The sequence below is a fragment of the Scylla paramamosain genome, chromosome 38 (assembly GCF_035594125.1).
Source record: "Scylla paramamosain isolate STU-SP2022 chromosome 38, ASM3559412v1, whole genome shotgun sequence".
Taxonomy (NCBI): Eukaryota; Metazoa; Arthropoda; class Malacostraca; order Decapoda; family Portunidae; genus Scylla; species Scylla paramamosain.
Genome location: NC_087188.1, coordinates 9255132 through 9277465, shown reverse-complemented (window position 1 = coordinate 9277465; position 22334 = coordinate 9255132). Strand labels below are relative to the sequence as shown.

At 42.5% G+C, this 22334-nt stretch overlaps 1 protein-coding gene across 1 annotated transcript in view; it reads right to left on the bottom strand.

The window, feature by feature from the left end:
- LOC135091907 (Krueppel-like factor 12) overlaps positions 1–16388 on the bottom strand; it is a 48577-nt gene extending 32189 nt beyond the window's left edge. The window contains exons 1-2 of the mRNA XM_063989971.1: positions 16310–16388; positions 3747–3887 (exon numbers count right to left, since the gene is read on the bottom strand). The gene's annotated coding sequence lies outside the window, so the exon portion shown is untranslated. The remainder of the gene's footprint in view (positions 1–3746; positions 3888–16309) is intronic.
- Between the last annotated feature and the right edge of the window lie 5946 nt (positions 16389–22334).

The window sequence follows — 22334 nt, the reverse complement described above, 5'->3', positions numbered from 1 at the left end:
TGTGTGTGTGTGTGTGTGTGTGTGTGTGTGTGTGTGTGTGTGTGTGTGTGTGTGTGTGTTGTATTGTATATGAATACATAAAAAAACTGCCTCATCTAAGTGTTATTGTGTAATGCTAAGACTGTGTGCACGTTTCGGTATTGTGTGTGTGTGTGTGTGTGTGTGTGTGTGTGTGTGTGTGTTCAGAAAAGTTGTCTATGGTTGGAGAGGGACGGAGGAAGGAGGAAGAGTGGATAAAAAGGAGAAAAGGAGGGTGTGGAGAGGCGAGCCCCTGCACAACACTCAGCCTGGAGACGACTCACGGTAAAGGCAAACAGTGAAGTGGTGGAGAGAACCTTAAGCTGAGAGCCATACAGTGAAGGGGAGGCTGAGAGCAGAGGTGGGTGTGGTGAAAAAAAAAGGTGGAAGAAAGGAAATAGTTATAAGGTGGAATGGGAGGCGTGTGTGGGATGATGACAGTATGAGTGGGTGGCTGGGTGGGGCGGTGTGTGGGTGGTGACGAGGGGCGCAGGTGGGGTGGATGAGGGTGTGGGTGAGGAGTGAGGGTGGAGGACAAAGATTCTGACAGTCGTGAGAGGTTTATGAGTCTGGATATAAAGGCGTGTGGGTGAGGATGGGGTGTATGAAGGAAGGTAATGGGTGTGTAGGTGGTGGCTAGTGGTGCGTGGGTGGCGGTGCGGGCGTGGATGGGGGTGTAGAGGGTCAGGGAGGCTCACACGGACCCCGCCCGTCACATCCGGGACCTTGGGAACCAAGGACGAGCAGGATTACCAGTGTGACCCCAAAACGAGGGACCTTGCACGGGGCCATCCTCAAAGTGTCCCAAAGTGTCGACATGCAAAGGAAACACGAATATTGTGGAAAACTTGACTCACCACAATCACAAACTTTTAAAACGTCACTGTGCACAAACTACTTCCCACTCGTATTTCTGCTCAGATTTGTGTTATTGTTACTGAGGGGCGGAGAGTTGGGGGTTCGTCGCACACGTAACCAACAGTAGTACAGTTGCTAGTTCCCGTCGTGAGTGTGACGATTTCCTTCCTCCCCTTCTTTCTCGTATGAGTTCTAAAAGATTTCCACATTTTGTTTTTGTTTTTACTTTAGATATTTTGCAGGATAGTCAAAGTTTGAGTTGATGCAAGTTTCACGTGATGTACCTTTAATCAATGACTTTTTATATTTCAAGTGGTAAATTACTGTTTTCTAGTTGAATTTTCTGTCAAAGTTCCGTGCATTTCTGAGGCCATTGTCTATCTATCCGTCCCGCTATCTACTTGACGTTCTCAACCGTGCACCTCTTACAAAATTCTGCGTTGTATCTATTTGCGTGAAGCTTGCATGACACCATCCTTGCAAAAACGTCCCACGCTGTGATAATAACAAGAACCTCACCACTTTAAAGCAATAATCATCTCTAGAGCTTGCTATGTGCTTTATACTGGAAGAAAAGAAAGGTGGGAAAAATTCTGGTACATATTTAGCGTTAGGAAACACCGCCGAAGATAAGGAGGAGGAAGGAACGTTGAGTAACATGCAATACACTTGAGGTATTTCGATAAGAGGCTTGTAAACTTGTCCGGAGAGAGAGAGAGAGAGAGAGAGAGAGAGAGAGAGAGAGAGAGAGAGAGAGAGAGAGAGAGAGAGAGAATTAGGCAGACACACATCCAAGCCACCAGCCAGACAGACAGACAACTTAACAGCCACCTAGAAAGAGAGACAGACAAACAGACAGACAGACGTGACGGTTCGACAGCAAAATAGATCATTTATCAAGCAGACAAACAGACAGACAGACAATGAAACAGGCAACTTAACAGCCAAACAGACAGATAACAGACAACCAACTGACCAGACAGTGTAACAGGCAGACAGACGATTAACCACCCAGAGAATCATACAAACATACATACATCTTTAACAGACAGCCATGCAACCATCCATCCATCCATCCATCCATCCAACCATCCATCCATCTATCCGGACATTAAACATGACGGGGCGAACACAAGATTTGGTGGAAGAAAATGCTATGCAGGACCCGTTATCATCCCTGACCCTCCCCTCTCCCACCCTCTCAATTCCTTCCTCCCTTGAACCTCGATAGAGAAAGACGAAGGAGAAGGAAGGAGGAGGAGCAGGAGGAAAAGGAGGAGGAAGAAGGATATTATACCTTCTCAGGATTTCACCTTGATCTTGCCTTCTTATGTGTATTATCCGGGAGGAAGGATGGAGGGAAGGAGGAAAGGAGGGAAGGGAGAGTGGAGGGATGGAGGAAAAGGGTGGGAAGAAAGGAATGAAGGAGGGAGGAGTCTTTCTTTAGCTATTACAAGCCCTTGATCTTGCCCTCTTCCTCCTCCTCCCTTTCCTGTCCCTCCCTCCCTCTCTTCTCTCTCTCCCTCTCCCTCTCCCTCTCCCTCTCTCTCCCATCCTCCACCATCACTTACTACTATTACTTCGAATTCTTGTTTTAAAATACTCAAACTAACACCGGCATATTAAACTACTACTACTACTACTACTACTACTACTACTACTACTACTACTACTACTACCGCTACTATTACTACTACTACTACTACAAAAAAATCTACCGCCATTACCTCTCCACTTCACAACTATTACTAACCATCACCACCACCACCACCACCACCACCACCATCGCCACCAGCACCATCACAACCTCCCCGCCCAAGGCTATTACACAACCTTGGACACAGGACGCAGCACTGACGCATCACCTGACTAGCCGCACCCTGACCCTCCTGACCCTCAGCTGCTGACACACACACACACACACACACACACTGGGAAGGACAATAGAGGCGCATAGTCATATATAATCGTGTAAACTTGCATACACACGCTCACACACACACACACACACACACACACACACACACACACACACACACACACTGACTCAAATAATATTAGTATTTATGTGTAGTAGTAGCAGTAGTAGTAGTAGTAGTAGTATTAGGAGTATAGTAGTAGTAGTAGTAGTAGTAGTAGTACTAGTAGCAGTAGTAGTAGTAATTGTAGTAGTAGTAGTATTAGCAGTAGTAGCAGTAGTATTAGTAGTATTGTAGTATTAGTAGTAATGGTAGTAGTAGTAGTAGTAGTAGTAGTAGTAGTAGTAGTAGTAGTAGTAGTACTAGTAGTAGTTGTTGTTGTTGTTGTTGTTGTTGTTGTTGTTGTTGTTGTTGTTGTTATAGTAGTAGTAGTAGTAGTAGTAGTATTTGTAGTAGTAGTAGCAGTGGAAGTAGTAGTAGTAGTAGTAGTGGTAGTAGTAGTAGTAGTAGTAGTAGTAGTAGTAGTAGTAGTAGTAGTAGTAGTAGTAGTAGTAGAAGTTGTAGTTGTAGTTGTAGTTGCTGTTGTTATTGTTGCTGTTGTTGTTGTTGTTGTTATAGTAGTAGTAGTAGTAGTAATAGTAGTAGTAGCATCATCATCATCAGCAGCAGCAGCAACAGCAGCAGCAGCAGCAGCAGCAGCAGCAGCAGCAGCAGCAGTAGTAGTAGTAGTAGTAGTAGTAGTAGTAGTAGTAGTAGTAGTAACAGTAGTAGCAGTAAGAGAATGAGACAAGTAGAAAAACAAGAGCAAGAACAGAAAAGAAAATGATGATGAAAATGAAGATCAACAACAACAACAACAACAACAACAACACTACCACCATCATCACCACCACCACCAACAACAACAAAAGCAACACTACAACGCAAACATAATTCTCCCCACTATCTCACCTTGCCTCCCTCATACCTGTCCGCGCCAGGTGTCAGCGGCGTTCACGTGTGGCGATCGCATCAGGAACCAGCATGCCTCCTGGCGGTGACGCAGACGAGGCGAAGAGGAGGCGCCGGTCCCTCATGGCTATCACACCGCTCCTTAATGATGGGAAGAGGAGGAGGAGGAGGAGGAAGAGGATATCAAATTTAGTGACTCATGTTCAGTGATGTTTGGCTTTTGTCATGTGTGTGTGTGTGTGTGTGTGTGTGTGTGTGTGTGTGTGTGTGTGTGTGTGTATGTGTGTGTGTTTCGTGGTCATTCGTTCGCCTACACCGGGAAGTCCACGTATAAAAAAGAAGGACAAACGAGACGTCACCATTTATATGTTTGTGACGTCACCCACACACACTTTTCCCCATTGGCTATTCATGTCTGACGTCACGCAACTCACGAGCAATCAGAGAGCAAAAAACGCATATATTTACAAACAATACCAACATACGAGCCTACCTGTCTTGTGGGAAGGCGAGTCATTAGTCACACAGGTAAATCAAATCAACTAAATGCAGGTTTTTATAATAATCATAAGTAATCAGGTGGGAGGATTATAATGTTTAGTGTAAGCGGGAGATTATAGAAGAAATTATAACTTGCTACATATCACCGCCACGTGTTATATAGATTGGGAGTCTTGAGCCACAGCGAGCCAGAGAGCTAACCACGTGTTATCAACCGTACCATAACTCATACAAGTAATCAGATTATACATAAAAAAACATTAAACTCCGCGTCATAACCTTAAGCTGAGCAACTAGACAGGGCGAAGTTAAGCCAGTATATCAAGCAGCCAATTAAATGTTATAACCTGACGGTGTAACTCATCAGACCAATCAGGTGCTTCATAAATGACACCACTTTATCACTTACCCAATCAGAACAGGAGAGAGAGAGAGGGAGTTATAGGGGGGATGGGTGGCAAGATGGAGGGAGTGGGGGAGGCGGTAGGAGAGTGTTGGGGATGATATGTTGGAGAAGGGAGGAGGGGGAGGTAAGCTAGGGAGGTGTGAGGAATGACTGGAGGCTAAGAGAGGGGGTGGGGAGGATGCCTTCCACCTTACTAGCTAATTGTTATCACCACTTTGAACTCTTCAGTGGGATCTTCACTTCATCTCCCTCCCTCCCTCCCTCCCTCTCTCCTTACTCTTCCTCTTCCTCCTTTCCACTCTGCCCTCTCTTCCTCTTCCTCCTCCCCTCTCTTCTTCTTCCACGTCCTCTCTTCACATTTCTTCACCTCCCTCTCTCCTCTTTCTCTCCCTCTTCCTCCCTTCCTTTCTCCTTCCTTCTTTTCTCCCTTTTATTCCTCTTCCTCTTCTATTCCTCTTCTCTCTCTCCCTTCTCTCCCTCCATCTTTCCTCTTCTCTCTCTCCCTTCTTTTCCTCCATCTCTCCTCTTTCTTTCCCTCTTCTCTATCTTCTCTCTCTTCCTCCCTCCCTCTCTCTCTCTTTCCCTTCTTCTCTTCCTCTCCCTCTTCCTCCCTCCCTCTCCCTTAACGCCTCCTCTTCCCGGTCTTCCCTGCCAGCACCAGGATGTGGGAAGTCCTTGGAACATTTATTTCCCTCTTTATATACACCGCCAGTCTCTTTATATATTTATCATTAAACTTATGAGGTCTGCACGTATACTGGGTGAAGATGCCAGGGGGGGAGAGAAGATTCGTCGCCTTTTTCTTCTCTTTTCGTCTCCTAATTCATGTTTTTTTTCTTTTTTTTCTATATGTGTATTTTAGTTTTCTTGTTTATTTCTCCCTGTTTACGTATTCATGGTTCTAACTGTATTTTCATTTGTTTTGTTTTTTTTATACCTTCATTGGTGACTTTTTATTAATTCTAGTTTTTTTTTTCCTTTTCGTCCATATATTCAGGATGTGAACTGGATTTTTCTGTTTTTTTTTTCTTGTTTTACGTTTATTGCTGACTTTTTTATTTCTAACTTTCATCATCTTTCCTTTTTTTTTCCTTTCTCCCCATATATTCATAATTTAAACTATATTTTCTCTACTTTCTTTACTCTCACTCCAGATTTTCTCATAACTCTAGCTATTTTCTTCCATTTCTTCCCATTAACTTTTATTCATATTCTTGTACCACCAGGACGTGGGAAAATCAACAAAATTACCTTGTTTTCTTTCTTGGTGGGAGTAAACTAGGGCGAAAATATAAACAAGCTCTTCATTAGCATAAGAGAGAATGATTACCTGAGGAATATCTCGACAGGTGTGTGTGTGTGTGTGTGTGTGTGTGTGTGTGTGTGTGCACCTCTCCACCTGTCGGTCTTACTCTTCCACTTCCGGCTTTAGGATCCTGTTTCTTTAGTTAATTGGCTTTTTTTTTATGTCTATACTTCACAAGGTTTATTATTATTTATATGCTCATTTGTTACTTGATTTGTGTGCCTGTGCGTACGTGTGTATGTGTGTGTGTGTGTGTGTGTGTGTGTGTGTGTGTGTGTGTGTGTGTGTGTGTGTGTGTTTATTATACTCACTACTTCTCCTTTACCTTTTTATTCACTTACTTATTAGCGGTGACTTAGATTTACGTGATACCAAACCTGACTTGGAGGACGCGAGGGAGATATTATGTGCAGTAAATCAAAGTCTAATGAAGTTATAAAAATTTCTCGCCGACCTTGGTGATGCAGGAAAAGTCTAAATAAAGCCATAACATTTCCACGAGAGAAATATGAAGTTGAAATGTATAATATAACACACAGGATGATGTATAGATAGGGAAAGGTGAAAAAAAAGAGTGGCAAAATGACAAAGAAAAAGCAGAATAAAAGACTCTGGTGTGTAAATTATATTGCAAATTGAGGAAAAATAGGGAGATTGTGCCACCATAAATCATGAATTCTTTTTCATGACCGAGAGAAAATGAAAAATTACCGAAGGAAAAAAAAGGAAGAAGGCCAAATTGTGCTATAAATAAAGAAATAAGATAAGATTTGCAGCCAAGAGATAATGAACAGCATATTAAAACAAAAAGAAAGAAAGAGAGAAAGAAAGAAAATGCAAAATCGTGCAATTAACAAGGTAATAAGATTAATTTTGCATGTCAGAAAAGTCCGAATCAATTAAATGAAGCAAAGACAACAAAAGGAAGACAAACCTGAGCAATAAATAACGAAATCAGCTTATCATTACTGCAAATCAAATGAGGAAAGAAATTCAGACAAAACAAAACGCAATCGGACCCGAAACTCACTGCCTTCTCTTTTCAACTCAAGATTTTACTGACCACACCAGGGCGGGTCAAGGGGTGCCGTGGAGGTCAAATTCGAGTGATATAAGACTAGGGCGTGAGCACGGCAGCTGACCTGTGACCTGACCAGTGTTGTGGTGAGGCGGCAACATCCAGGTCACCGCCACCACCATCACCACCACTTCCAATATCTCTACTACACCAAAGCTTGTTGTCAGAATCGATGTTGTCTTTGTTTCAATAAGATTTCGTCTTTTTGGGGGTTTTTGTGATGGAGAGAGAGAGAGAGAGAGAGAGAGAGAGAGAGAGAGAGAGAGAGAGAGAGAGAGAGAGAGAGAGAGAGAGAGGGCGTATCATCTCAACGCTAACATACCAAGCAACAATCACAGAGAAAAAAAAAGATAAAAGAAAAAAAAGAAAACCACAGACAAATATCAAAACATATTGAAACTGAAATTAGATACAACTTTTTTCTTTCATTTCTTTTCTTCATATAGTGAAGTGGCAGCGAAGAAGAGAAGAAACTAACCAATGGGAAAGAAGCATTTTTGACGACTATTCATATTTATCTTAACACTGAGAGAGAGAGAGAGAGAGAGAGAGAGAGAGAGAGAGAGAGAGAGAGAGAGAGAGAGAGAGAGAGAGAGAGAGAGAGACGAAATTATAAAACACATCAGGTGACAGTACGAATAAAAAAAGGACGAATAAGGATAAATGCGATGATAAACAAGGAAATATGGAAGAAAGTGAAAAAAAAAATGAGATGTGAAAGGTGGAGCTAATGCAGTAAAATTGTACATAGTGATTCTTGCTTTCTCAGGTAATTGGCTGTGAAATGGATTAGCTAAGGCAGGTGAAGAAATAATTAAGTTTCCCCTTTGATATTTTTCTGTTCCCATTTTCTTCTCTTTTTTTCTTGTGGAGGTGGGGGGGGGGAGGGGAAGAGAAAGAGGGATTATGTTTGTTGTGTATAATTAATTTACTTTTTTTATATTGTTAATTGTTTGCTCTCTCTCTCTCTCTCTCTCTCTCTCTCTCTCTCTCTCTCTCTCTCTCTGATCTTCCCTGACATGAGAACAACACTTTTCCTATTTTTTTTTTTTTTTTACAGAAATAATTGACTAGTAAAAATAAAACCGAGATTTGTACTTTAATTTACTACAGATGTTGAGTATTGTGATTATTCAGGAGTGAAATTTGAATACGTTTTCTTTTGTAAAATCAACGTTTGTGTGTGTGTGTGTGTGTGTGTGTGTGTGTGTGTGTGAGCCATACCTTTCCCCCGGAGAGATAGTATCGCCCTAAATTGCCCCATTAGCGTTATGAATCAGTTTGTGTGTCCGTGTGGAATGTTTGATGCGAAGAAACAGCGTGGGGTGCTATCTCTCTCTCTCTCTCTCTCTCTCTCTCTCTCTCTCTCTCTCTCTCTCTCTCTCTCTCTCTCTCTCTCTCTCTCTCTCTCTCTCTCTCTGTTTTGACACCCATTCTTTCTCTTTGTATTCTTGTGTCGTATCATCTTCACCTTTTCATCTTCTGTTTTCTTCTCGTGTCCTTTGTTCTTTTTTGTTTCAAATATGCATTTTTTTTTCTTCTTCATCTTCTTCGTGTGTATCTTTCTGTCGCGTTACCTTCGCGTCATCATGTCTTGTCTCTCCTCTTCCCTTCTTTTATTCTTCCTCCGTTTCTCTTTCTCTCCTTTCTTGTCCTCATTTCATCAACATAAAAAAGTTAAACATAATAAGCAAATGTTTTCTCACTTTTTTTTTTCCTTTATAGGAGAATCAAAGGCGAAAATTTAGGTAAAAATGACAGTTACTTGAAAGTCACATTAAAAGCTCCTTTATTTTCATTTGTTTGAGCGAGAAAGAGAGAAAACATGGAAATAAAGGATGTGAATAATATATGAACACGCAAAACAGATTTCTAAAACTCATAGACAGAAAAAAAGGAACAAGTAAACACATAGAAAGAGGAAGAGAGACAGAGAGAGAGAGAGAGAGAGAGAGAGAGAGAGAGAGAGAGAGAGAGAGAGAAGGAAAAATGGAAAGTAAAGAGGGACACCTAAATTTAGAGATGTAAATACATAAAGAAGAGAATTGTTAGACTATACAAAGATCAGAAAATAATGGAAGATGCAAGAAGTCTTAAGTCAAACGCAGAGCAGTCCTTGTATAAAATTGATCGAAAACAAAAGATACATAGCAAAACACTCTTTCTAACACTTCAACTCGAAAGAAAAAAGGAATATTTAAAGACCCACAAAACTCTTTTCTTGCTAAAAGTTCGCTGTTTACTCTGAGCCTCCTCGTTTTTTCCCATCGATCTCCTTTATCTGGGTGGCGTGAGAGTGGTTGGCTACACCGTGTTTGTCTTAAAGCGTTGGCCAAACTGAGAGAAGTTTTAACATTCGTAGTTATTCTCCCTTTTTTCCCTCTTTCTTTTGACGAGTCTGTGGTGGCCAATCGTTAAACTAGGTCGTGGGAATCTCTCTCTCTCTCTCTCTCTCTCTCTCTCTCTCTCTCTCTCTCTCCTATCAGGTTCCCGCGGGTAGACTGGTTGTGCTCTTTGCTCTGTTACTCAGCATTTTCTATCGCCAAACAGGCCGCTGAGGAAGGGTGGCAGGCAGGGTACCCAGGCCCCGTGCTCCCCTAGCGCTTACCCCTACACCGCCCTCACCGTTACCCACACCTGCGCCGCCACCCACACCTCCCCCGGTACTAGCGTGACCCAGGTGACCAACAGCAGGGTACCGAGGATGCTGTGATCATACAGGTAAGGCAATGACCAGGTAATTATTCGTATACATAATAGAGGAACTCGACGCGTGGTTATATAAAGGTGAAAGTAACGAGTCTGTGTGACAATAGCCAAAGAGAAAGGCGAGGTAGAGTAAATTATGCAACAAGGTGTTAAGGAAAATTCCCAAAAAAGGGGTAAAATTACAAAATATTAGCCACGTTCGTTTTAAAGCCGTTTCGCCATCGATTATGTAAAGTCTGGCGGCGCTTATCAGCACTGGACCCTCACCTTTGGCCGCGCATGCGCACAACGGCCGCCTGATCTCGTTCATCTCGGCTACAAATGTGCTGGAAGGCTCTGTCATCTCTCTGTTTCTACTTTACGACGTTGATATGCTTTTAAGCCCATCCGGAGAGGCGCACGGCCCTTTATAAGTCACCCGCGATGCATAAATGAGTTGCCTTCCCTCGCTGTGTTTCACTTTTTAACTCGAAGCTTCGTTGCATGACGGGTTTCGAAACATGACTATTATGCCAGTATTCCTTCCTCTATTGCCCAGCCTACAATCCAATAATCGCCTCTAAACACAGAAAATGGCGTGCATTTAAACGTAAACTCAACGTAAAGTACAAATTAACTCGCCTCGTTTACTCCCATTCACGCCTGTTTCGGATTCAGGTTTCGCCTCGCACACGCAACGTTTCGAAACTCCAAACACCATCATTAAGTGACCCCCGCTCGAGAACCACCTTGCAGAGTGACCAGACCGCGCCTCACACCTGTAGTGATTGAAGGGCAAGATAGATCGATACCTGAGGGCGGATAGACAAGGATGGAGCGGTGTATGGGATGAAAGATAGTGAGATATGGTGTGAAAAGGACGCTGATAATGTTCCGGCAGAGACTCCAAAGTGTACTGATGATGTGAGGGGCGGCGGCAGAGTCGAGATTGACAGCGATTAGGGAGTGGATGTGAGAGTGGGAGGGAGAGAGGGTGAGTAGAAAGGTAATACGGGTCCATAAAGAGAGGATGGAGGTTGAGAGGGTATGGGAAAGGAGAGGAAGGGCGAGAAAAGGATAGGTATGTAAAGGAAGGAGAGACTGAAGGGAAAGGAGTCAACTTAGGAAGTTAAGAAAGCGAAAGCATAGAAGGAAATAAAGTACTGAAGGAAAATGAGATATGTTAAGAATTTAAGGGAAAAAAATGAATTAGGGAAGAAGGAAATACTGAAGTGGAAGGAGATAAGACGTTAGGAAAAGAAGGTACAGGAAAGAAGGAAATACTGAAAAAAAAGGAGATAAGCTCAGAAAAGAGAAGATATAAGAGCGAAGGAGCGATTAAAGGGAAAGATAGAGATGAATTAAGGAAAAGAAAACTAGAAATTTAAGAAAAATATGAAAATACCGACTGGGAACTGAACAGAGAAGAGATAACATAAAGAAGACTAAAAGAACGAGAAATTAAATAAAAAAATAACAAAAATACTTAAAAAATCAGAAAATTAAGGAAACAACAAAGAAGGTAAGGAAAATTTGAAAAAAAGTGATATAGATAGCAAAAATAATGCAATGAATAGAATTAACATAAAAAATAATGTTTAAAGATAAAGAAGAGAAAAGGAGTAAAAAAATAAAAGAAGAGGAGAAGAATGAAACGCAGAAGGAATAAGAGGAGGAGGTAAGAACTGTCAGAGAAGAAAGATAAGATAAAAGTTAAGACCAGAAGAACAGGAAGGTGAAGAAAGAAGAAAAAAAGGAAGACTACTATATGAAAGAGATGAATGAAGCGATAACAGAAGAGCCGAAAAAAAGAGATAAAATGAGATAAAGAAAAAAAACATAAATAACAAATGCATCATAAAAAAACGAAAAGAGAGAGAGAGAGAGAGAGAGAGAGAGAGAGAGAGAGAGAGAGAGAGAGAGAGAGAGAGAGAGAGAGAGAGAGAGAGAGAATAAAGAAGTGAGGAAGAGATAAAAACACTCGATAACTCTTCCGTGAGAATGTTAAGATAGGATCAAAGATTCCTCTTAAGCGATCCGCGAAGGAGAGAAGATAGGAAGAGGGAAGGAAGAGGAAGAAAACGAGATAAGGATAAAGGAGAGGGAGAGATACGAACACAAGAGAACAGGATAAAAAAAAAAGATAAGAAGTAGAATCAGGATGCAGATTTGAAGGCGTGAGAAAGAGAAAGGGAGAGGAGGAGAGGGAGAGAGAGAGGGAGAGGGAGTAAAAGGGAGTTGCCGGGAGAGTGGGAGGAGTTTCTTGGGCGTTAAGTGTGTAAGAGTCATCAAGGGTTAGATTAAAGGGCGTTCATCATTTCTGTTCACCCTTAAGTTCATGCCAAGGTCAGATTGGTTCGCCAAAGTACACAGTGTGCTCATTAGTAAAAAATAGTATTGGCTGCCTTTATATTCTCTCTCTCTCTCTCTCTCTCTCTCTCTCTCTCTCTCTCTCTCTCTCTCTCTCTCTCTCTCTCTCTCTCTCTCTCTCTCTCTCTCTCTCTAATGCACTGAAGTTTTTAATATTTTAAATCTACTTTCTGGTACTGCACACAAACACAAACTCTCTCTCTCTCTCTCTCTCTCTCTCTCTCTCTCTCTCTCTCTCTCTCTCTCTCTCTCTCTCTCTCTCTCTCTCTCAGTGCTATGCCAGAGGTCAAAGGTCATTCCCTTCACAGTAATGGCCACATTTTCCCTTCCACTCCCTTCATTGACCTGCCCATTCCCTTCTTTACCTCTTCTTCCTTCCTCCTTAAGCCTTCCTCCTTCTCCGTGACCCTTCCTCTTCCTAATCACCTCCGTTTCCCTCACATTCTCCTTATTTTTCACTGCTGTCTTCCTTTTCTCTCTTTATTTCACTTAGCTATTAAATTTTTTCATCGTACATTATCTTTCTTGTTTTCTTTTCCTTCTCTATCTTCTAATGCTCCTTTTGTTTCCAGTATCCTATTTCTTTCTTTCCCCTGTTTCCTGTTCTTTCTTCCTCTCTCAGTCAGCACAGCCATCTTTTTCTCTTCCTTGATACTCCAATTTTAAACGCTTGTATGGAGGGGAAAAAAAAAGAAGTAAAAAAGAGAGAAGTACTTACTTTTCCCTTTCTCTTTTTCATGTTTAGAATTTAACATTTATATCGGAAATTAAACGTCTTCTTCTAGTTACTTAATTAATGTGATATGTGGTATTTTTTTTATGTGAAGTATATTCTGAATTTTGTATCTGAACATTGGTGATGAATCATTTCCTATCAGTGAGTCAATAAAGCATTCTATCTATCTACCTATCTAACTGCAGTATCTATCTATCAAACTACAGTATCTATCTATCTATCTATCTATCTATCTATCTACTTACTACCTTCCTACCTACCCATCTATCTATCTATCTATCATTATGTTCGTTTCCATGATTAGCAGGGTAGAAATCTTGTGTAGATTAACTAGTTCCTATACTTTCCATGGTCTACTGTATCACCAAAAGCTCCCACTGTATCACTTTCAGCCTCCCCTCCTCCTCCTCCTTCTCCTCCTCCTCCCATACCCTCCTCCCTCTATATACACAGAGACCTTCCCTATTTGCCCCTAAGTAATCGTGGGAAGAACATGCTCTACTCTCTCCCTCTCTCTCTCTCTCTCTCTCTCTCTCTCTCTCTCTCTCTCTCTCTCTCTCTCTCTCTCTCTCTCAATGGGAACTAAATGCACACAGATAAAAAAAAGTGTTTATTTTTCCTATCTGTCTTTGTTACTACTACTACTATTACTATTACTACTACTACTACTACTACTACTACTACTACTAATGGAGGTAAATGAGGCGTTATTTGGAAAAAAAAAAAAACACTGAGGGAAAGGAAGGGAAAGGAAGAGGAAAGGGAGAAAGGACGTGGGAGAAGGAAGAGAAAAGGAGAGACGTGAAAAGGGCGTGGAATTGGGGGAAAGGAGGGAGAAGGAGGAGGAGAAGGAGGAGAAGGAAGAGGAGGAGGAGGAGGAGGAGGAGGAGGGAATTTAAGTGGGAGAGAAGGGTGGAGAAGCCCGTGGGAGGAGGAGGAGAAAGGTATACGATGGAAGAAGAAGAGGAGGAGGAGGAGGAGGAGGAGGAGGAGGAGGGAATGAGAGACAAAAAGGAAGAATAAGAGGGTAGTAAGAAAATAAAAGAAAATAATGAAAGATCAAGAGAAGGAGAAAGGGAAGAAGAATATAGAGGAAAGGAAAATAAACAAGAGGAAGAAGGGAGAAAAAGGAGTAAGAAAAGGAAAAATGAAATATAAAAGAAAGAAACGAAGACAAACACGAAAAAGCAAAAGAAAAAAAGGAAAAGAGGAAAAGAACGATAAAGAAGGAAAGGGAGCGGAGATGGGAAACCAAGAATGGGTAGGGAAGAGATAAGGAGGCGATAAGGAAAGGAACACAAGGGAGGGAGTGGAGGAAACAGATGGAGGGGAGGGGAAGGGAGGGGAGGGGAAGAGTGGAGGAATGGAAGGGAATGAGACTTGGGTGATTCAGAGAAGGGGAATGGAGGAGATAACGAGCCACCACCACCACCACCACCACCACTACAACCATCACCACCACCACCACCACAACCATCACCATCACCACCACCACCACCACCACATAATCGAAAGAGTCCTGGGGTTGGAAGGTCATGAGGTGTGTTTTCATGCACACACACACACACACACACACACTCATAATACACCTTTGTCTTTACCTGGAGAGAGAGAGAGAGAGAGAGAGAGAGAGAGAGAGAGAGAGAGAGAGAGAGAGAGAGAGAGAGAGAGAGAGAGAACAAAGCAAATGGAAAAAGAACCATGGGAAGAATGAGCAATCAAATAAGTAAACAAAGCACACACACACACACACACACACACACATAGTCAGACGAAAGGAACACAAAATATGAGAGAGAGAGAGAGAGAGAGAGAGAGAGAGAGAGAGAGAGAGAGAGAGAGAGAGAGGAAATAGCACTTAATAAAGCAAAAAAAAAGGCGAGTAAAAGGTGAAGGAGGAGGAGGAGGAGGAGGAGAAGGGGAAGGAGGTGCCCAGGTATGCCCAGGTACCCTCACGTAGTTTAGTTCGGATTGTTTGTCATGCGCTGATATATCTTATTATTATTACTATCTCTCTCTCTCTCTCTCTCTCTCTCTCTCTCTCTCTCTCTCTCTCTCTCTCTCTCCCTCATGACCCTCCTTTTCCATGTATCCCTTTTCTTTCATTATATTAATCAAACACCATTCAGGAATCGCAACAACTTTCACTGCATTATCTCAAAAACACTCGCGAAACGTTTCAGAATACGTTCTTTAGTCTCACGAAGCTTCGAACCCTCACCCTCAGCCAGCCAGAATACCACGCAGCCACGAAGCATGAAGCCATCACTATTACACAACGCGAAGCCTCATCACAAAACAAGTGTGACGGTAAAAGAGAAACTTGAAACCTCACCCAGCGCTGCTCTCATTATCATAAGCTTTTGGGTTACCATCACACGAGAGGACGGAAGCACAGGCGACGGGGTGACGGGGTGACGGGAATGCTTAGGCAGCGTGGGATGTGCCGCGAGTGACCTGCGCATTCTTGAGACGACTGGCGAGGAATATGAGATGCGCCGCTTGGTGTTCGCGGAGCATGTTTTATCAGCGCAGTACGAGTGTTGGTCCCGGAAAGGCCAGAGTGTAAATGCTGCGTGAGGCGGGGCGGCTTAATTGTTCCTCATTCCTATACTTAGATAGTCTTCCTTTACAGACTGTGTAAGACTACTTCATTGTTCCTCGTCCCAGTATCTTGCTGTTCTTCCTGGATAAAACTAATTGTATATGATGAGATTGGTTAATTATTTCTCATTCTTATACCTCGTTACTCTTCCTCTACAAAACAGTTTATCAGCTAATATTACTTAATTATCTGTAATTCCTATACTTTGTTACTCCCAAACAGAAGTGATTGTTTAAGGTAATATTACTTAATCATTCTCCATTTTTTACATCTCGTTACTCTTCCCTGTGTGTATAAGGTAATATTACTTCATTATCCCTTATTCCTATGCCTCGCCATTCTTCCTGTACAGCAGTGATTGTGTTAGGCGAGATTTTTTAAAATTATTCCTCATTCCTGTTTCGTCACATTTCCTGTACAGAAGCATTGTGTGAGGCAAGATCTTTGAATTCTTCCTCATTGCTTTCTCACTCAATTCTTCCTCCGCATAACTGACTGAGTGAGGCGAGATGTATTTGCTTCATTCCTGACACCGCGTAGATTCTCATAACACCACGAAGATTCTCATAACGTCAAACACATTCTCATAACATCAGGCACAGTCTCCTAACACTAAGTAGAATACACTTTCCTAACGCCAAGAACACTTCATCATCATCATTACGTACTCTCTTAACACAACATTCAGTCCCCTAACACTTTCTTCACTCCCCAGCGCCATGTAGTTTAGTCTCCTGGCACCTTATACGCACAAAACAAAGCACAGCAATCATAAGCTTCATTAATCAAAGAAAATCAGCTTAAACTCGACACTGAGCTGGAAAATATACTTCATGATTCACCACTGACTACAAAACAAACCGGTAAACTCACCAAAATAGAAGGAAACGAGGAAAAAAGGATGAAATTGTGGAAGCAAACACGCAGGCCTACCAGCACACACGCCATGATGCTCTAGTTCACTTACCGCCTCCAGAGGGAAACACCACATGCCGGATGGAGAAAAAAATCCCACAAAACTGCACTCTGAAACTCCTTACTTTGCCCACTTTTAACACGCTATAGTGAAAGTTACTGGAATGAAGCATGTTCTCGTGATTCTAGTGATATTTTGCCAAGTACTCTGTATCAGCAGTGGAGAAAGCACTTAGGAGAACAAGACTAATCATCTCTGTGGCCTTTGAAAATAGTACTTATGAGAGAACAGAACGTTTCAAAATACGAGGCCTGCTCTCTTTTAAGAAACAAACGTAAACAGAGCCATAAATGGAGAGAGAGAGAGAGAGAGAGAGAGAGAGAGAGAGAGAGAGAGAGAGAAAACGAGAATCTACATAATCCCATCGTGAAAACATACCTGATTGTGTGTGTGTGTGTGTGTGTGTGTGTGTGTGTGTGTGTGTGTGTGTGGACAAGGCCAGTGAAGTCATGTGTGTCCAGCTTTTCTCTCTTGATCCCTTCGTACGTACATTGACTAAAACTATGAATAAATTTGAAAGTCACCCCTTGAATGCCATCCTGTTTAATTAAAGAGAAAACGCATATGCTTACTTTTCCTCTACTCTTTTCTTTTTTCTCTCTTTACCATATGCTTGATGTGAAAGGAAATGAAAAGAGAAGACGTTTACATGTTTTGTGTGGCGAGGGAAATGTTTTTATCTTCCGTCTCCCTGTTTAGAATTAATGAAATGCATGTATTTGCTTGGTTTTCATATTTGTTTTTTCATGCATTTTCAGAAATATAAAGGGAAGAGAGAGATATATATATGTAGCCCCTTATGAAGAAGAAGGAAGTCGAGGAACAAGTAAACAGGAAAATACAGGAAAAATATAGCAAAATAGTGGAAAAAAATAGAAAGACTTGAATGCTCCATACTTAGATCTTTTCAACCACACTACCACACTACCGCTCACCTAAACCCTTACCACCACACCTTCACCACACCTTCACCACACCACGCACTTCACCACATCACCACCGCACCACGACCTCACTATCACACACACACAGCACCACGCCACACCACCACAGTATAACCAATACTCCACCAACCACACCACTACATTACCACACAACGAACACCACTATAACTCCCACACGACACATTCTGCCACATCATCACCACATCACACAAACATCAACCCACCACCACCACCACCACCACCACCTGACCTGTTCCCCAAGGCCTTAGACGATCCAGAAAACCTAATCACAGTCCATCTCGTAAAACAGCACATTTTTCTTACTCCGCTCCTTGTCCCTCATTCCCACCCGACCCGAGGGGGAGGGAGGGAGGGAGGGAGGGTGGGGGGAAGGGAGGATGGAAGAGTCCGTCTAAGTGTCTCCGGGCTTTTGGAAGGATTAAGGTAAAAGCGTTTCCCTTCACACTCCCTTTCCATTACCTCCCTCACCCTTTCTTTCTGTCTGTCTGTCCGTCTGTCTGTCTGTTTCTCTCTTGATGTCGTGAAGTTTAAATGTGAATATAAATGATTTAGGACAATGTAATTAGGTCGAAAGATGTAATATAAATGTATAAGATAAATCAGTTGTTTATTTTTTTTATAGAATTGCTATTAATAAACGAATAAAAACAAATAAAAACGATACAAAACTCAAAAACTATAAAACACCAACTAGCATAGTAAAGGAAAGATAAATGAATATAAGAGTATATTCATAAAGGCATAAAAGAGATAACTCATTAAAAGACTGACCACAAACAAGACACAGAAACACGAATAAAAACAGAAACACACACACACACACACACACACAGCACTTACCACCACCACCACCACCACCACCACCACTGCTAAATAACAAAACACAGAAAAGAAAACATAAAAATAACATAAAACATTGCCACCACTTGCCACCACCGCCACCACCACCACCACCACCACCACCACCACTCAGCCTCTTAAGACACATCGAGGCACAAGTTTTCATTTCAACCTCCCGCGACGCCTCACAAGAAGCTCCGCGGATCCCAGGACCTCGCGACCTCTCACCCTGAAGGATCCGTGGCCGCAGGATCGAGTTTCGTCTGTGTATCCTTTTAGGTGTTGGCTCAGTAAACATTTGCCTCACCTGTGCGACCCAAGCCCAGGTGATCATCATATTCTCAGAGGCTGTCGGAGTCTTTTCTCCTTTCCTCGTCATACCTGGCTGAGTCTACACGCTGCTGGGAACAGGTGTGTGTGTGTGTGTGTGTGTGTGTGTGTGTGTGTGTGTGTGTTCCATCTATCCAATTTCTTCCCGGTTTCTCGTGATTTTCCTCCATTTTTTTATTTCCGTTTCTTAATCTTGTTTCTCCTTTCGGGTCTTCGTTTCAATTTTCGTGTTACGTTTTCATTGGTTTTGTTCTTATGTCTGATCTTTTTTCCCACATTTTCCTGTTTTTTTTTTAGTGATTTGTTGATATTTTCGTTAGTTTTACTCCGCTCCCAAGTTTTCTACGCATTTTCCTCCATTTGCTTTAGTTTCTCCTTTAATGTATTCGATCATCTCTCCATTTTTATCTTTTATTTCGTGTTTGTACGTTTATCTTCCTTGCTCTCATCTCGTTTCTCCGCCCCGCCCTTCTCTCGCTTTCATTGCATTCTTAATGTTTCTCCTCCTCCTCCTTCCCCTCCTCCTCCTCTTCCTCCTCCTCCTCTTTCTTCTAATCCTACCGCCTCATCTCCCTCTCCTCCTCTTCCTTCTTCTTCATCTTTTCCTCGCCCATGTACCCTTCTCCATGTCCCTTCGTCCATGTCACTTTTTTTGTCGTTATTATCATCTTCCTCTTACTTCATCTTTCTCCTTCTTCTGTCTACTTTCCTCTTAATTTTATTGCCTTGTCTTCTCGCGTGACCTGACCTGGTAAAGGGGCAGCGCTTTTGTCGTCTTTGTCCTCTTTCTTGGCTCACCTCAGCGTCTCTCCTTGAATTCAAAGTGGGGGAATGACGCATGAGTAGACACATTTACTCATTATTTCTTGTCTAGGAAAATATCTCACTTCTGTCACTTTTGTGGGTACGAGAACGCAGAGGAAAAGAGGAAAAGGTGTTGGATTTGTCTCTTGTAATAATGATTCCTATTTTAAATGACCTAAAGGGGAATTAAGAGGAGATACTTAGCTATGTCTTGATTTATGTGTTGTCTTTATTTTTCTACGTAAATTAATGTTGGTTTTGCTAATTGATTTGTTGGCTTTTAATGTTGCTGTCCTCAAGTGTGTTTTCTTTCAGCGAGATATTAATAAACCTTTAAAGGATCTAATCACAAACATACTTTTCATCTTAAGCACGAAATAAAAGAAAAGAAAATGTAAAAGTTAATTCCTCCAGTAAATTCGCCAGTCACCACTTATCTATTATTATACTCACATCTACTGACTATTAACACAATATATGAGAACTAGCATACAAAAGCATTAAGCGTATGATGCACGGCTCCCTTCACGCTTCACTGCATCGCGACACAAGCTTAATTAGTTCCTCACCTTTCTTAATGTTTATCCTTTAGAAAACAATAATAAAATAAAAACAGAAGGAAAACGAGAGAAGGAAAAGACTGAATATGGAAAAGAGTCCCTCATCCATCAAAAGACGTGAGGACTCAGTTGGTGGAATGACGCGAAGGACGTGAAGGTGACGTGAGATGAAGGAATGGATCCTCACGACGAAGAAACGATGAAAAAATTACCGTTTTAGCACCAATAAGAGAGGAGAAATAACGTTTTTCCGCCTCATTTGTACCGAAGCGTCTAATATCTTGGAAAATATGGATAGCTTGTGTTTTCTCGAGTACTTTGTGGCTAGTTCAGTAGAAGGTAGACAACGAATGGAGAGGACTGAAGATTTAAGTTTGGACAGAGTGAAGACATAGAAGATGATGATAGCAAAGTTATTTACCTAAGTTTGAATAAGTTTAAGTCATTTTTTTACATGCGTGTTATGCTTCGCCTCCTCTTTCTCCTCTTCTTTCTCCTCCTAATCCTCCTCATTTTACTTTTCCTATTTTCTGGTAGTTTTCCACGTTTAATCTATACTTTATGTGCGGCGAGAGTAGTGACGTAAATGAGACGGTGGTGACGTAGCGGCGTGCTTTACTTCCTTCTGTGACTCGCAGGTTCTGACGCCAGACACACGAGCTGAGCCTAAAAACTTGATTTCCAAAATGCATCGCCTCACGAAAGAAAACGAAACGAGGTCACATGTCCATAAAGGCGAGCACCGGAGATCCTCAAGATGGACGGTCTAAATAGTGGGCTGCGCATTTTTCTAACCCTCATCCGGGAATTGACAAGATGGATACCCGAAGAGGCGCACTTTACGAATCCTCCATTGTTGACTCAAATATACGAGTGTGAACTGGAAAGACTTGTCATTGGAAGGGTGCAAGGAATGTTAGAAAGCATCGTGTGGCGTCGAGTGTTCCGCAAGGTGAGATTTGTTGCCTCTGATGTTTGTGGCGCCGCCTCATCACACTCTTCCTCTCACTCTTTTCTCCCTACGTCCTCCTATTTCATGACTAATGCATGCTTCCTTCTCCTCCTCCTCCTCCTCCTCCTCCTCCTCCTCTCTATCACCACCATCCTTTCTCCACCGCCACCACCGCCGCCACCGCCATCTCCTCCTCCTCCTCCTCCTCCTCCTCCTCCTCCTCCTCCTTCTCCTCCTCCTCCTGTTCTATTTCCGGGGCGGGCAGAGGCGGGTTCTTCCTATCATTTACCTCATTACCTCTTTTGTTGTTGCTGTTGTTGTTGCTGCTGCTGCTGTTGTTGTTGTTGTTGTTGTTGTTGTTGTTGTTGTTGTTGTTGTTGTTGTTGTTGTTGTTAATGCTGCTGCTGACGATGATAATGATGATGTTGCTGCTGTTGTTGATGATAATGATGATGATAATGATGACGATAATGATGATGATGATGATGATCTTGCTACACTACTACTATTACTACTACTACTACTGCTGCTGCTACTACTACTATTATTACTACTACTACTACTACTACTACTACTACTACTACTACTACTACTATTTTTAACGACAGCAATAAAGATGATAGTAGCAGTAATACATCTTCCCTACCACCACCACCAGCACTCACATCACACAAACACTCCTCTTTTCCCAACACCCAAAGCCGGAGTCACTTTTTACCCCTGTCCTTGAGTGGCAAACTACCTCCCACCTTCCCTCACTGCTTCCCGACCTTCCCTCCACCTCTCCACCTCTCCCTCTTCCTCCCCTCACATTCCACCTCCCTGCACCTTCACACCGGCTGTAGCAACCTCAGAACGCTACCCTTCACTGCCCTCCCTCTGACCCTCCCCTCCCTCCCGCTGCTCTCAGACTCTCTCTCGCTCGCCACTGCCTTCCCTTCCTTCCCTCCCTCCCGCCCTCCCTCCACCTGCCTGGCCGGGGTCGAGCCAGCCTGGGTCAGCATTGCAACACTCGGCGGGGCCTTCTCGGGGCGGGGCGTGGGAAAGAAACCCTGATTTTTCGTCGGTGTTCCGCAGACGGTAAAGGGAATCCACGCCCACTCCTCTCCGGATCGCAGGGGCGTGGGACTTGCAGGAATGGTCTTAGGGTTGTTTAAGGGAGTTTAAGGGAGATTATGGGATCTAGGGGTACTTGATTAAAGGGTGTTAGGGGAATGTTCAAGGAGGTATTCAAGGCGTTTGTGGGATGTAAGAGAATGTATCTAATAGGTATTTAAGGGAATGTATTTAAAGAGGTGATGTTTAAGACCTCTAAGGGATTGTGTCTAAAGGTTGTTTAAGGGAATATTGAGTGTTTATGGTCAATTCAAGAACTATTTAAGGATGTTTATAGGATCTGAGGAACTGTTTAATTGCTTGTCTAGGAAGTTTTAAAGGGAGTGTGTTTAAAGGGTATTCAGAGGATTCAAGG